The 14,176-nt window shown below is 40.5% G+C and overlaps 1 long non-coding RNA gene across 1 annotated transcript in view; it reads right to left on the bottom strand.

The window, feature by feature from the left end:
- Window positions 1–3,826: 3,826 nt before the first annotated feature.
- Window positions 3,827–14,176, bottom strand: part of LOC107649709 (uncharacterized) — a 23,656-nt gene continuing 13,306 nt past the window's right edge. Inside the window, exons 3-4 of the long non-coding RNA XR_001623872.2 lie at window positions 5,262–5,315; window positions 3,827–4,746 (exon numbers count right to left, since the gene is read on the bottom strand). This is a non-coding gene — a long non-coding RNA (uncharacterized LOC107649709). The remainder of the gene's footprint in view (window positions 4,747–5,261; window positions 5,316–14,176) is intronic.

Genomic DNA, 14,176 nt, shown 5'->3' with positions numbered 1-14,176 from the left:
GGTCTCCTTTTGTAGAAAGGTAATATTAATCTGAACTCTTTTTGGACACCCCAAAACAATCTTGATTTTAAAGCAAAAAATCTCTTCTCTGAGTCCATGGGTGAAGGAAGTCCTTCCTCCTCTTGTCCACCATGGTAGGGGAGGTTGTACATGCACAGTGCCGCCATTTTAGACACAGAATGGTTATTCCTGGTGTCCAGAAGACCTGCCTTTTGTCTCGACTGAGGTCTAAGTTGAAGAAGTCAAAGAAACTTGGGGAAAAGATTTCACGAAGAGCATAAATTGGTGGAGGGAACAGGAACTTGCCCTCTTCACTTAGGACCATAGATTGAGAAGACTTGCTATCTGGCTCTGAGCTGGCAGAGGAGGCAGCTAGAAGAGCTAGCTGGCCAGCCACACATGGCTTGTGCTTTTTCTTTCTCTGGCCCACTTTTTATTATTTAATAAAGAATTATGAAATTAAGATATGGTCTCCAGAGAATTTTAATCATAATGCTTTATTGTCAGAACTGCTCCATCTTCCTGACACTTAAAGGGGCTCAACACAACCAGGACCAGATATTTGGCCCCACCCACAGGGGCTTTTAAAATCAGAAACAATAATATTGATCAAATTTACTATACTTGATATGCAACAGAATGGTCTGTGTGCCATTAAGCATAATTGCACCCTCAAAAAACAACAAAAAGACACCCAAAACCAAAACCAAGAGTTTTATGCAGTTTTAAAAATCTATGATGTTTAGGATCTACTTTTAATATTTTAGTGCCTTCCATTGCTTTAGATAACATTTTCTGTAGTATTTGTCAAATAATTTATTTGTACAACACTCTAAGACTTGCAAAGTGCTGTCCTTAGGTGGGCTTAGGGCACTTCTTCCTAACTTAAATAGTGGGATTCCTAGGTTCAAGGTATCCTGTGGGTCTTTATCCACTTAAAACTATAGATCATAAGCCCCCAACCAATGTGTTTGCTTTTCCTAGTCAGCCAGAGGATATAATTAGTTCAAAGCAAAAGCATTTAATGAAATTGTATAGTAAAGAGAGTAGCAATAAAATATTTCTCCCATAAACCTGGGGCATATACTCTTCCAAAAATATATACTCTATTAATGGAAGAATGAGCATACATAGGGAACATATGTGGAAAGGCACAAAGGAAAGTAGCCCATGTGGTCAGAGCACATGTCTAGAGAGGCACACATGTAGGGAACAGATATGGCTGGGGCATCTATGTGAAGGGATAACTAGCGTCTTTGATATCATTACATTGTTCTCACTGGGACTTTCAGGTGGCACACAGTTTTCTGCTGGGTAAATATTCTTGCTTGTTCTGTCACTTCCAATGCTCGAAGTACTCTACTAGTCCTAAAGTCTCAGTTAGTCACTTCCAGGAGCAGATCCATCGTGTATAAGATTTTGGACTTTTTCTCTGCTTCCCCATTTTATGGCTGAGAATGATTCTTGGCTAGCTCCTAAAGGTCTAAGCTTCTTCTTATGATTCCAAGACAAATGCTTTATGCTCTTCTTCTTCTTGATGATCTGCTTCATTTCATCTCCTTCCCTTTCCATTTTATTTCACGAGTTCTTTTTAACATTAACCTATTCTATTTTGCTTTGGTAGCTGTTTTATTTATTAATTTTATTACCTCACAATATTCAGTTTCAGTATTTCTCAAGGTAGGGTTAGAACAAGGCTAAGTGGATGGGGTAAACACTGAAGCAGGGTCATAATTAGAGTTTTTCTGACTTTCCTTTTCCTCCTCGACTCTACTTAGAATCCTACCTTAGGTAGGTGGGAGAGTAGCTATTCCTGTCCCCATTGTGGTACAAGAAGGGACTAGTGACTGAAAAAAAAATGTATTATGGAGTGTTCCAGAAGAATGAAGGGTGGCCAGTGATGAGAGCCTGCAAGAACATCCTACAGTTGTCCTGGAGCAGGTGGTGCAGTGTTTAGGACCTAGAAGATGCTCTATTTATAAATCCTGAACGAACAACTCACTGGAGGCAAACTCACCACTGAAACTTTGCACCCTAGCCTACTTTGAGTCTTATAACCCAACAAAGAATCCATCCCTTTGTGTTTGGTTTGTGTGTGTTGCAATTCCAGGGATGCCAAATCCTCCCCAAGAATAGCCAATCCCTTAAAATAAAACAAGCAAATGACTAGAATTCCCAATGCTCAGGCTTTGCAAAAAGCTTAACATACAATGAGGAATAAGTAGATGAAGGAAATGATACCCATGTTCAATATCACTGAATGTATATTCTGCCTGAGTTTCCCTGCAATGAGGTGGGTCTGTAGGAAGCTTAGAAAAGGATGAATCTTGAAGGCTCATGCAAAGGTAAAGTATTTATTTCCCAGGTACTATAGTTTTCTTATCATCTCTGTCAATCAATAAACTGGTTGTTTACTAAGTGCCCCATTATGTGTTTAGATTTGAAGTCAGGAAAAACAAACAACTTTTTAATAGTTTCCCCAAAGTGGGTTCTCAACTTTGTTGTTTTCAGCCACCTTTGACTCTTTGTGACCCCATTTGGGGTTTTCTTGGCAAAGACATTACAGTGGGTTGCCATTTTCTTCTCCAACTTATTTCACAGATGAAGAAACTGAGGTAAACAGGGTTAAGCGACTTGTCCAGGGCTACTAAGCTAGTAAGTGTCTGAGGCCAGATTTGAACTCGGGAAGATGCGTCTTCCTGATTCCTATCCACTGTACCACATAGTTGCCCTCCTCTCTTTAGAAGTCTTCTAGCAGCATGCATTGCCATTTGTCAGGTATATTTCAGTGAGTATTCTTTTAAAGCATGATTTGAACTAGATGGATTCTGAGGTCCTTTCCAATTCTCCAATTCTGTAATTTTGTAATTCTTGCTCTATTCTATTTTTTGATTCAGCCTTATCTCACATGACTTCTTTTTATATAGTCATTTCAGTGTACCAGAGAAATGAATATCAATTTCTATTGTTCCCCATTTCCTGCCCTCCTCTGTCTTCGTGCCTTGGCTCACATTGCTCCCCTTGCTTGGAATAGACATTCTCCTCCCTTTTCTTCCTTTGAAGCTTCTCTCCTCCCCTAACATCTGCCTCCAAGGCTACTACTCCCTCCATGAAGCTTTCTTTAACAGCCCTATTCTCAAGTATAAGTTTCCAACAACTATTTCTAACAATTCCCACTTCCTAGACTCCTCCATTGTACGTATCTCATGCTTCTCGGTGTTTTTGTATTTTTCTTCCTCGTTGTGTAGTGGATAAAGTGCCAGGCCTGGAGTCAGGAAAATTCAGCTTTCTGAGTTCAAATCTGGCCTCAGACACTGGTAAGTGAATGATTTGCTAGATGTCTATTTATGAGGGAATTATTCTAAACAAATGATGGCAAATCATCTCCCTGGGGATGAGCAGCCTAAAACTTAAAGTAGTTTCCATAGAGTGATTGCTCCATTTCATCATTTCTGAAGATGATGCTATAGCTTCCTCTCATTTGTCTTCAAGATGTCAGCCTACAAACAGGTCACTCAGGACTTCATTTCACAATATTTGGGCTTGCCACAACACGTGGCATGCAGAGTGAGCATATTTTCTTCTAATGTTAATTTTTAACCAGGTCCCAAGTAAACCCCAAGAGATTCATGATTAAAAACAAAATGCTATCCAGAACCAAAGAAAGTACTGTTGGAATCTGATTGAAGATCCAAGCACGCCATCTTTCACTTTGTTTATTTATGAGTTTTTTATTGTATGTGTGATATGTGACTTCTGTCCTGGCATAGGGAATATAGAAATATGTATTGCATGAAAGCACTGGACTATTTACCACCTTGGGGAGTGGAGGGAAGGAGAGGGGGAGAGAGAGAATCTGAATCACAAAATGTCAGAAAACAATTGTAAATTATTGTTTCTCTGTATAATTGAAAAAAATTTAAAAATATATAAAATTGTGTTATTTTTTGCTTCTTTTCTTTTATATTGTCTGTCATTTCTGTGTATTTGCATTCTTAATCCATTGTTCTTTCTTTTTTCTTTGTGAGTCTTGTCATTCCTGATTCTAGTTTTTCTATTCTGCCAATTGTTTTAGCTTGGCAGGTCATAAATTCTGCTCTTATGCTTCTCATTTCTCTTTTGAACTGTATGTTGAGGTTCAGTGTCTTCAAATTCCACAGGGTCCTCTTTCCTATCAAGGGTTGAATCATTTCCCTTTGTTTTTAAGTATTTATGCATAGATGCCTAAATTTATATATTAGATCTGGAGGCCACATTTCCTTCTGTTATTACTGTGTTTTTTCTCTTAATTTATTTGTTTATGTTCCAGGTCTTTGAGTGTTCTTTCTGAAATCTTTGGTAATTTTAGTTTTCTTCCCAAACCCATCTTATTTTCCCTATCATTCACTTTCTGACTCCCTCCCTTTTGATTGTGGTTTCCTTGAGGGCTGTATTTCAAAGCATCTCAGACTCCTTCCACACTGAACAATTCATGGTTCACCAGCCTTGGTCTTTACCCCAGTTGACTTTTAAGTGGCTAGAATTGGATCCAGCTGGAGCCACAGAGTACTCCACAGTCCCCAAACACTCATACTGTTCTATCCTGCTCCCTCTATTCCTTAGTTCTTTGTCCTAGGATTACAGTTCAGACATTTGCAGCCCTGGTGATTATCTATCAGGCTTTTGTTCCTGAAGAGCTATAACTTCCTATCTGTCTTTTGCAGCTAGGACAAATTACCATTGGCTGGATCCAGAGTCTTCACAGCACTAAAAAAAGGGAAAAAGGAGACCAGAGTTTAGGAGCAGGTTTTTCTGCTCCTGTGTCTTTGACTCTGGAACCTCTGGTTGTGTGTGTGTGTGTATGTGTGTGTGTGTGTGTGTGTGTGTGTGTGTGTGTGTTGTGGGGTTCTAAGTAACTTCAGGATCAGCAAGCTCATCAGCTCATGAATTTGGGCTCTCACCCTCTTCTAGGTGTTCTAGATCATGGAGACAGTTGAAGATGCTTTATCTTTGGCACATAATTTCTGTTTTGGACATGCTTAAGAGATTGTGGAGATCAAAGAAAATGTGTAACTTAACCCCCATTGCTTAGCCTTTACCTCTCTTTTGCTTTGGAACCAATACATAATATTGATTCTAAGGTGAGCAGTAAAGGTTTTAAAAAAGGAACTAATGGAGTCTTATTATTTATATGACCTGGAACTCCTACAACATCTGTTATGGACTATGGTGATTCAAATCCTCACGTGGATTCTGGTTGTTGGACTTTTTTGGTAGCTCACCATTCTGATCTTTCAAAACTCATGAGGTCATGGATATCCCCAGTACTCCTTCACCTAAAACAGGAAATAATAAAAAGAGATAGGGAATAGAGGTCCGTGTTTCACAGTCACATCATTTATGCAGATCACACAGTCATGTCATCTTTAGATAAGAATGATCATGGGGTCTTCAAGAGATGCCCTCAAACTCTGGTTCCAGAGGAGGTTCTAAAGGCACCCCTTTACCACATGGTTAGCACACATGCTCTCAGTTAGAGAGCAAGGTCCTTCCTTTACACCTTGTCATGTCTTTCTGGATGGTGGCTCTCCAAATTCTTCCACATGGGGATTGCATTAGTTGAGCACACTGTGCTTACTCATCAGCCTCTCATTAAACTCATAAATGTAATATTACTCTCCTGTAAGAAATGATGAGTATGAAGAATAAAGGGAGGTTTGGGAAGATGTACATAAACTGAGCTAAAGCAACATAAGTAGAAACAAGAAATTTATATATATGTTATATACATTTGCACTTCTATGAAGTGGGTGCTATTATTTCTCTCTCTCTTTCTCCAACACACACACACACACACACACACACACACACACACATTTCAGAGAAGGTACAGAAATCCACTGACTTATTACTATTAGCTATGACCACATGAGCAAGCACTCAATAAAATCTTGTTGATGGATGGATTGATTTATGACTAAGAGGTTCATTCTGTATGGTGAATAAGAATCTTCTGATTGGCTCAGGATCAGGAATTGAGTTCACCAACAAAAGGATCAAGTAGTCCCTCTCTTTGTCCCTTTTGTGATTCTTTCCTCCCTGGTGGCTTTTAGGTGAGGAGGACTGTTGTGAGTGGTGAGAGGAATGGGACATTGGCACATTGTATTCCTCCCACCCATAACCATGTGTCCATAAACACATGGTGCCTATTTCTTTTGCATTTGTAATTTCCTGATCTTTGATGAATATATGGAGACACAATTGACTAAGTTATGATTTATGGGGTTTGAAAAATTAGAAGAATTATTAAATGGCTTCCTGGTAACTGGATCAATAGCAGAGATCTTAAGAGTCAGCACAGTAGTTGAGATACCCACTTGAACCATCCTAGAAATGGGCTAATCCAACAGCCTTGGTGGAGATTCCACCAAGGAAAAACAGCAGTAGTAAGAAAGCCCTGAGAACTGGGGTGGAGGGAGATCTTCCAGCCCTTGAACTTCCACCTGCTGACTGGTGATTCCTCTTCTGGAACACAATTTCAGGAAGGTCCCAGCTATGCTTCAAGTCATTCCTTATTCCCTGGCCATTTTCTCAGCCTTATCAGCTTGTTGCTGCCCAACTATCCTTTCCAATCTCCTCTCAATTCTGAAGTCATGAATTAAATTAACTCTAGAATTATTTCTAGAAGGTTCACATTAATATGCTTTCCAGTGGTTCTTCTCATTATACCTGTGATTTTTAGAACCAGAATTTCCCTGCTCTATGTACATTGTGTCCCCCTGTTAGAATATAAATACCAGAGAAGAATACCTATTTGTACACAATTTTTTTTTTTGTGGTGGCAAAGAATTTAAAATTGAGGGAATATCTATCAATTGGAGAATAGCTGCACAAATGGTGGGTTTTGATTGTAATCATGGAATACTACTATGCTTTAAGAAATGACAAAGGAAGTGGTTTAAAAAAAAACCTCGAAATGCTTATTTGAAATGATACAAAGTGAGATGAGCAGAACCAGGAGAACACTATATCCAGTAACAGTGATATTGCACAATGATCAACTATGAGCGGCTTCTCTATTCTCAGAAATAAAGTGACCCAGTACAGTTCCAAAGGATTCATGACAAAGAAAATATGCTATCCACCTCCAGAAAAAGAATTTCTGGAGTCTGAATGCAGATTGAAGGATACTATTTTCACTTTATTTTCTTTGTGTGTGTGTTTGTTTGTTTTCTTTTCTTTTATATATCTTCTACAGTATGCCCAATAGGAAAATAATTTTTGCATAACTTCAAATGTTTAATCAATATCAAATTGTTTGCCTTCTCAAAGAAGAGGGAGGGAGAGCATTTGGCCCTTAAATTTTTAGAAAATAAATGTTTAAAATTGTTATTATAGCTAATAAATATATTAATAGAATATGCTATTAATTAATTATACACAAATATTTCTAAATAAATAAAATATTATTTTTAAAAAAGAAAGTAAGTACCCAGAGGGCAGGAACTGCCTTTACTTTTATATTTAAATCCAAGCTTGGCACACAGGGAGTACGTAACAAATGCTTCTTTATTCATTCATTCATTCAGAATAAACAATATTTTTAGAATAGAAATAATAGAAAGATAATAGAAGTAGAATATTATAGAATAGAATAAATAGAATAATAGAAAATAATAGAAAGAATCTGAGAGGTCTCACACAGATGGTTCTTCTGACTTTTCTACCTCTGAAATACATGCATGTGCATGATAAGTAAATATTTTAAGGTTAACAAATGTCTTTTCCCAAAATGGGGTCAATTTATATGCCAGGTAGATGGACAACGGAGCCCTTAGCAGCCCGGCTCTCAGCAGCAAGAGCAAATGCACAGTAGAACATTTCTCTAATCTGGGGCTAAAACAGCTACTGATGGGCTAATGAGCAATAGCAGGGGACAGGAACCAGGGTGAAGCTGATCTCTTTCCATAAGCAGCAGCATGATGACAGCTGACATTTGAGTTGAAAAGCATGCTAATCAGGTCTTTCAATTAACCATGCCTGCAGGGAGCCTGCCTATTTGAACCATAGGGCCATCACCCAGACACCACCATTCACTGGGTGATAGCTTACCTAAAAAATTGTAGGCCAAGTACCTAGAAAGAAATAACAGCCCGTGGAGCATGACCAGTGCAAATCCAGATCCATTCTGACATTGAAAATGTCACAACATTATTGATTCCAATATCGGCTGTAATCTCCCCCCCAAATCTGACTTGGATAACGCCTAACTGTCACCCATCATTGATTTTGTTTTTCAGTATATCCTACAATGCCTCAGTGGTTCTACCCTCCACAGATACATATGGCAGCTGGGGGAAGCCACCCCCATGCTTCAGCTTGCATGATGGATCTCTCAGACATGGCTACTCTGGGTTCAAGACATTGTTTGGGTCTACGACTTCTCAAAATCATAGCTCACAAGCCCCCACCAATGTGTTTCCTTTTTCTAGTCAACCAGACTATTCAATTGGTGTAAAGCAAAAGCATTTAATGAAGTAGAGTAAGTAGAGTAGCAATGATGTATTTCCTCCATAAATGACTTTCCCCACAAATAAATACACATTTTACAGATGGAGAAACTGAGTTCCAGAGAGATTAAAGTAGCTTGCCCAAAGAATGGCAATCCCAAGCCAGGTCCACTGACTCCACATTCATTGCTCTTTCTACCACACCACAAAATTGCTTCAAAATTGGGAAGGTGGGAAAGTTTGGCTTTGAAAGTCTAAGCTTCTACCACACCAACCTCCAGCGATGACTATGTTCTCCTCCTTTCCTACCAAAGCTGATGGAACTACTGTTCTTTTCTTCATACCCCACATAGAGTTGATTTTTGAGCCTTCTTTCACATGGAGAAGTATGAGTAAACATAGTTTTAATCATCACAACATTCTCTTCTACTTGCACCCATTTAAGAGTTCTCAATATGGTTTTTATATCCATAATCTTGCAAGGAAAGAATTATATTCCTAGAATATTTTGAAGACCTGAGGGATTATCTTCAAGGGTTCTTAAGCTAGGGTGCATAAACTTGACTTTTACAAACTATGTCAATAACTATGTTTTACTATAATTCGTTTCCATTGTAGTTCTATACGCTTTATTTTATGCTTTTAAAGCATTTTTTAGAAGGGGCCCATAAGATTATCAAGACTATTAAAGAGGACTATGATGCAAAATAAGGTTTAGAATCTCTGATCTAGAATATGTCCTTTATTTATTTATTTATTTAAACCCTCACCTTCTGTCTTTGAATCAATACTGTGTATTGGTTCCAAGTTAGAAGTGGGTAAGGGCTAGTCAATGGGGGTCAAGTGACTTGCCCAGGGTCACACAACAATCAATATTGTGTATTGGTTCCAAGACAGAATAGTGGTAAGGGCTAGTCAATGGGGGTCAAATGACTTGTCACACAATAATCAATACTGTGTATTGGTTCCAAGGCAGAAGAGTGGTAAGGGCTAGGCAATGGGGGTTAAGTGACTTGCCCAGGGTCACACAGCTGGGAAGTGTCTGAGGTCAAATTTGAACCCAGGACCTCCCATCTCTAGGCCTGGCTCTCCATCCACTGAGCTATCTAACTGCCCCCTAGAATATGTCCTTTATTTTGTAGATCTCTCTGTCCCTTTCTCTATTTCTGTCTCTCAGTTTCTTTGTCCCTTTCTCTATCTCTGTCTGTCTTTCTCTGTCTCTGTCTCTGTCTCTCTCTTTTTCTCATCACACACTGGGATGGGAACAGGGAGGTGTTCAGGAGAGTTTACCTGATCAATTTATAGGGTGGGACTTTTCATTTTGCCCTCCTAGGGAGGGTATAGGCAGGACCTTTGGCAGCTCCTGGAAGACGGGTCTCAGTGATTACAGAGGACTTGTTTGACCAGGATACCTCTGAGTCAGACTCTTCTGGGAGGGATCCCTCCCTTATGCTGTCCTATAAAAGAACTTCCAGTGAATATTCCACTGTTTTTTGCTTTTTTTTTTTTTTTGAGGCTAGACTAAAGTTAAACAGAAAATGCCTGGATTCAGGGATGGGTCAGAGAAGTAAAAGAATTTCTGCCATGTAGCAGATCATGGCAGCCTTGGGGAAAAGGCCCATGAGATCCTTGACTATAGTTCCAGACAGCAAGTTCCTGGTCTTGGTCTTGGAAGGTGTAGGGCTCTGGCAATGGAAGGAGTCTTAGAGACTGGCTAATCTAACTTCATTTTACAGAATGAGAAAATGGAGATGCAGAGAAATAAGTGGAATAGCTGGGATTTGAACTCAGGTCATTTGGGTTCACTTAACTCCAGACCTAGAGTTCTTTCTACTATACCAGGATAGCTAGGTGGCCCATTGGGGAAGAACATTGGACTTGGAGTTAGAAAAACTTGAGTTCAAATCCTGTCTCAGATACTTCATTAGCTGTGTGACCCTGGGGAAGTCACTTAACCTTTTTCAGCCTCAGTTTCCATATCAGTAAAATGGTGATACCTTCCTCATGAAATAACATGTATTGAACTTTGCAAACCTCAAAGCACTAGGGAAATGCTAACTCATGGGAAATCCCAAAGATGGCAGCTATGTAGAAGGGCATTCCTGATTCTAAGTAGAAGTTCCTGACCTTCAGCTTCCTGGAGGGAAGGAGAGGCAGTCTTTAAATGTCCTCCATAGTAGGGAAAGGAAGTCCCTGGAGAGCCTCATTCTAGAACCTACCCTTCTGCAGGAGGAGGATTTCCAGGGTGGTACCAGCCTCCTGCAGAGAAATCATGCATTTCCCCCCCAAGCAGGACCATCAATAGGGGAGCAGTTCTAGACCACCACTTGACTGCCCAATCCGGGGATTCAGGCTCAGGGTAGGAATGAGATGAGAGACTCAGAGATCTTATCATGTTTAATGGAAGTTTACCTCATTATAAAATGGAAAGAACAATCAGCAAAGATACAGCACGGGTTCACTTCTCCATTTGCTACCATGGTAGCCCTGGTCAGAAGAGTGTGTTCATTTGCACAGCAATGGGGAAGCCGTTCAACGGCAAGATTCATGACCGTTAAAAGCGTGGATTTTTATTCTGTGTTGGGAAACTGGGAGTCGACAGGAATAACTCAAGCTTTAGTCCCCTCGGCCAACTGAGTCTCAAGGAACTTCACTGTATTTTTAAGGAAAAGTGAGCCGATAGAATTAGACCCCCTCGTTTTCTTCAGCCATGCAAAGTGAATTTCAAACTGTTCAATATCGCTTACAGCCATGGACCCTAATCAGATTAGGGCTAGATGTGTGGCTCCTGCCAGGGCAGTGGAAGCCATGATCTTGAAGAAGAAAACACTCGGACTTGGCCTTCTGCTATTACCCTGAATTATCTGTACAGTGCACGTTTGATGGAGAAGGGTATTAGCCATACCCAATACTATATTTCCTTCTAGGAAGAGTAGCGCCATATTGATTTTTGGAAGGTAAAAGTGGGGCTTCACTAGAATAGGAGAAGATTGCCCTAAGAAATCCTGTTTTGGGGGGCAGCTGGATAGCTCAGTGGATGGAGAGCCAGGCCTAGAGATGAGAGGCCCTTGGTTCAAATCTGGTCTCAGACACTTCCTAGTTGTGTGACCCTGGGCAAGTCACTTAACTCCCATTGCTCAGCCCTTACCACTCTTCAGCCTTGGAGCCAATACACAGTATTGATTTTTGTGTGATCCTGGGCAAGTCACTTGACCCTCATTGCCTAGCCCTGACCACTCTTCTGCCTTGGAACCAATATACAATATTGATTTTAAGATGGAAGGTCAGGGTTTTAAAAATAAAAATAATAATGACTGGGGCAGCGAGGTGGCACAGTGGATAGAGCACTGGGCCTGGAATGAGGGAGATTCATCTCAAGTTCAAATTCACTCTCAAATACTATTGATGTGTCCCTGGGCAAGTCACCTAACCCTGTCTGCCTCAGTTTCCTCATCTGTCAAATGAGTCAGAGAAGCAAATGGCAAACCAGTCCAATATCTGTGCCAAGAAAACCCCCAAAAGAGTCCTAAAGTACACAACTGAAAAAATCCTGAACAATAATAATAATAGCTAATACACACAGACACACACATATGTATATACAGCACTTCCTTTGTGCCAGGCACTGTAATAATTATTATGAATTTGATTATTATGAAATTGCAACACAAACGCTTCCATATGTAAATAAGAACACAAAAAGAGGACTGACTAGAATGCACTATCTCTAGTCATGACAGCTTGTTGGGTTGTTTTTTTTTTTTAGTATATGTTAAATTTAACAAGTTAGTTCCAAAGCTGCCCTGCTTGTCTCTGTCACCTTCTGAACTTTCTTCTCTTCCCTTCTGTGCATTTTAGAAAACGTTTCACTGACTCTCTCTTATTCCTTTTCTTGGGGGGGAGGAGGGTGCTGCTCTCACCCCTACTCCCTCCTGCCTCCCTAGCCCTCTATCCTCAAAAGTCCTGGGGAGGGGGGTGCAGCATGGGGACTCAGAGGATAGAGAGCCAGACCTGGAGAGGAGAGGTCCTGGGTTCAAATCTGGCCTCGGACACTTCCTAGCTGGTGACCCTGGGCAAGTCACTCAACCCCAATTGTGGTTGTTCTCTCTCAGAACTGAGACTAAGAAAGAAAAAAAATTAATGGTAAGAAGGTAAGGGTTGTTTTTTTTTTTTCACACAAAAAGCTTTTAGGGGGTTCCAGTACTTAGCACCATGTCTGGCATACGCTTAAGATGCTTAAGAAATTATATTTTCTTGATGATGATGGTGACATTTATTTTTTTTAACCCTCGCCTTCCATCTTAGAATCAATACTGTGTATTGGCTCCAAGGCAGAAGAGTGGTAAGGGCTAGACAATGGGGATCAAGTGACTTGCCCAGGGTCACTCAGCTAGGAAGTGTCTGAGGTCAGATTTGAACTCAGGACCTCCCATCTACGGCGTCCATCCACTGAGCCACCCAGCTGCCCTGGATGGCGACCTTTAAATAGTGTTTATGATGATGATCTCATTTAATCGTCACCACAATCCTGGGAACTAAATGCTATGACTATCCCCATTTAATAGATGAGGAAACTGAGGCAAAGAGAGGGGAAGTGGCTTGCCCATGCTTATATAGCTAATAAGCGTGTGAGATTTGAACCTTGGACTTCCTGACTCCAGGCCCAGGGCTCTATCCAATATTCCCAAACCTAGTTGATCAGCTTTCAAAAGTCCTTATCTTGGGGAGAACATTGTACACAGTAACAGCAATATTGGAGGATGATCGTCTGTGAAAATGTGGCTCCTGCCAGCAGGGCACTGATGTGGGGCAATCCTGGAGGACTGCTCATGAGAGGCTCCCACCTCCGGGGGAAGAGCTGCTCCAGTTGTCCTTCCCATCGGTGCGTTTTTGGTTTTATTGGGAGGTTTGCTTATGTAGGAGTGTCCTCTTACAACAACGACTCATATGGAAATGGGTTTTGCATGGCAATAAAAATTAAATTTAAAAAATCTTATTTTCCATCTTAGAATCAATATTGCAATATCAATAATATGGAAATAGGTCTTGATCAATGACACATGTAAAATCCAGTGGAATTGCGTGTTGGCCCTGGGAGGTGGGTGGGAGGAGGGGAGGGAAAGAACATGATTCATGGAACCATAGAAAAATATTCTAAATTAACCAATTAAATAAAAAATTTCAAGTAAAAAAATAAAAAAAGAATCAATACTGTGTATTGGTTCCAAGGCAGAAGTGCCATAAGGTCTAGGCAATGGAGGTTAGGTGACTGGCCCCAGGTCACCCAGCTAGGAAGTGTCCAAGGACAGATTTGAACCCAGGACTTAGTTGCCCCTGTGACTAATTTTTAATAGCCCCTCAGGTGGGCATAGGGTCACTTGGCCTAAAACTCATGAAGATGAGTATTTCTGACTACATCTACAGTGCCCTTGAGGGAGTCTTGTCTATTGTTCTATGCTATGGACGCGGAGAAGCTGACCCATTCTACTGGACCATGACTGAGGCAGAGAGCTCAGGTGGTCAGTGCTGTCCTTTTATAGGAGGATAAGATATTAGCTCTATGAATAGTGAGGAGGTTAGAGCGCCAAGCCTGGTGTCCAAAAGATTTGATGCTTCTTGGGTTCAAATCTGGCCTAAGACACTTCTAGTTGTTTGCCTCAGTTTCCTCATCTGTAAAAGTGATTTAG

Source organism: Monodelphis domestica, chromosome 7, assembly GCF_027887165.1.
Source record: "Monodelphis domestica isolate mMonDom1 chromosome 7, mMonDom1.pri, whole genome shotgun sequence".
In the NCBI taxonomy this organism is placed as follows: domain Eukaryota; kingdom Metazoa; phylum Chordata; class Mammalia; order Didelphimorphia; family Didelphidae; genus Monodelphis; species Monodelphis domestica.
The sequence above is the reverse complement of the archived record's forward strand: the minus strand, read 5'-3'. Positions and strand labels throughout refer to the sequence as shown.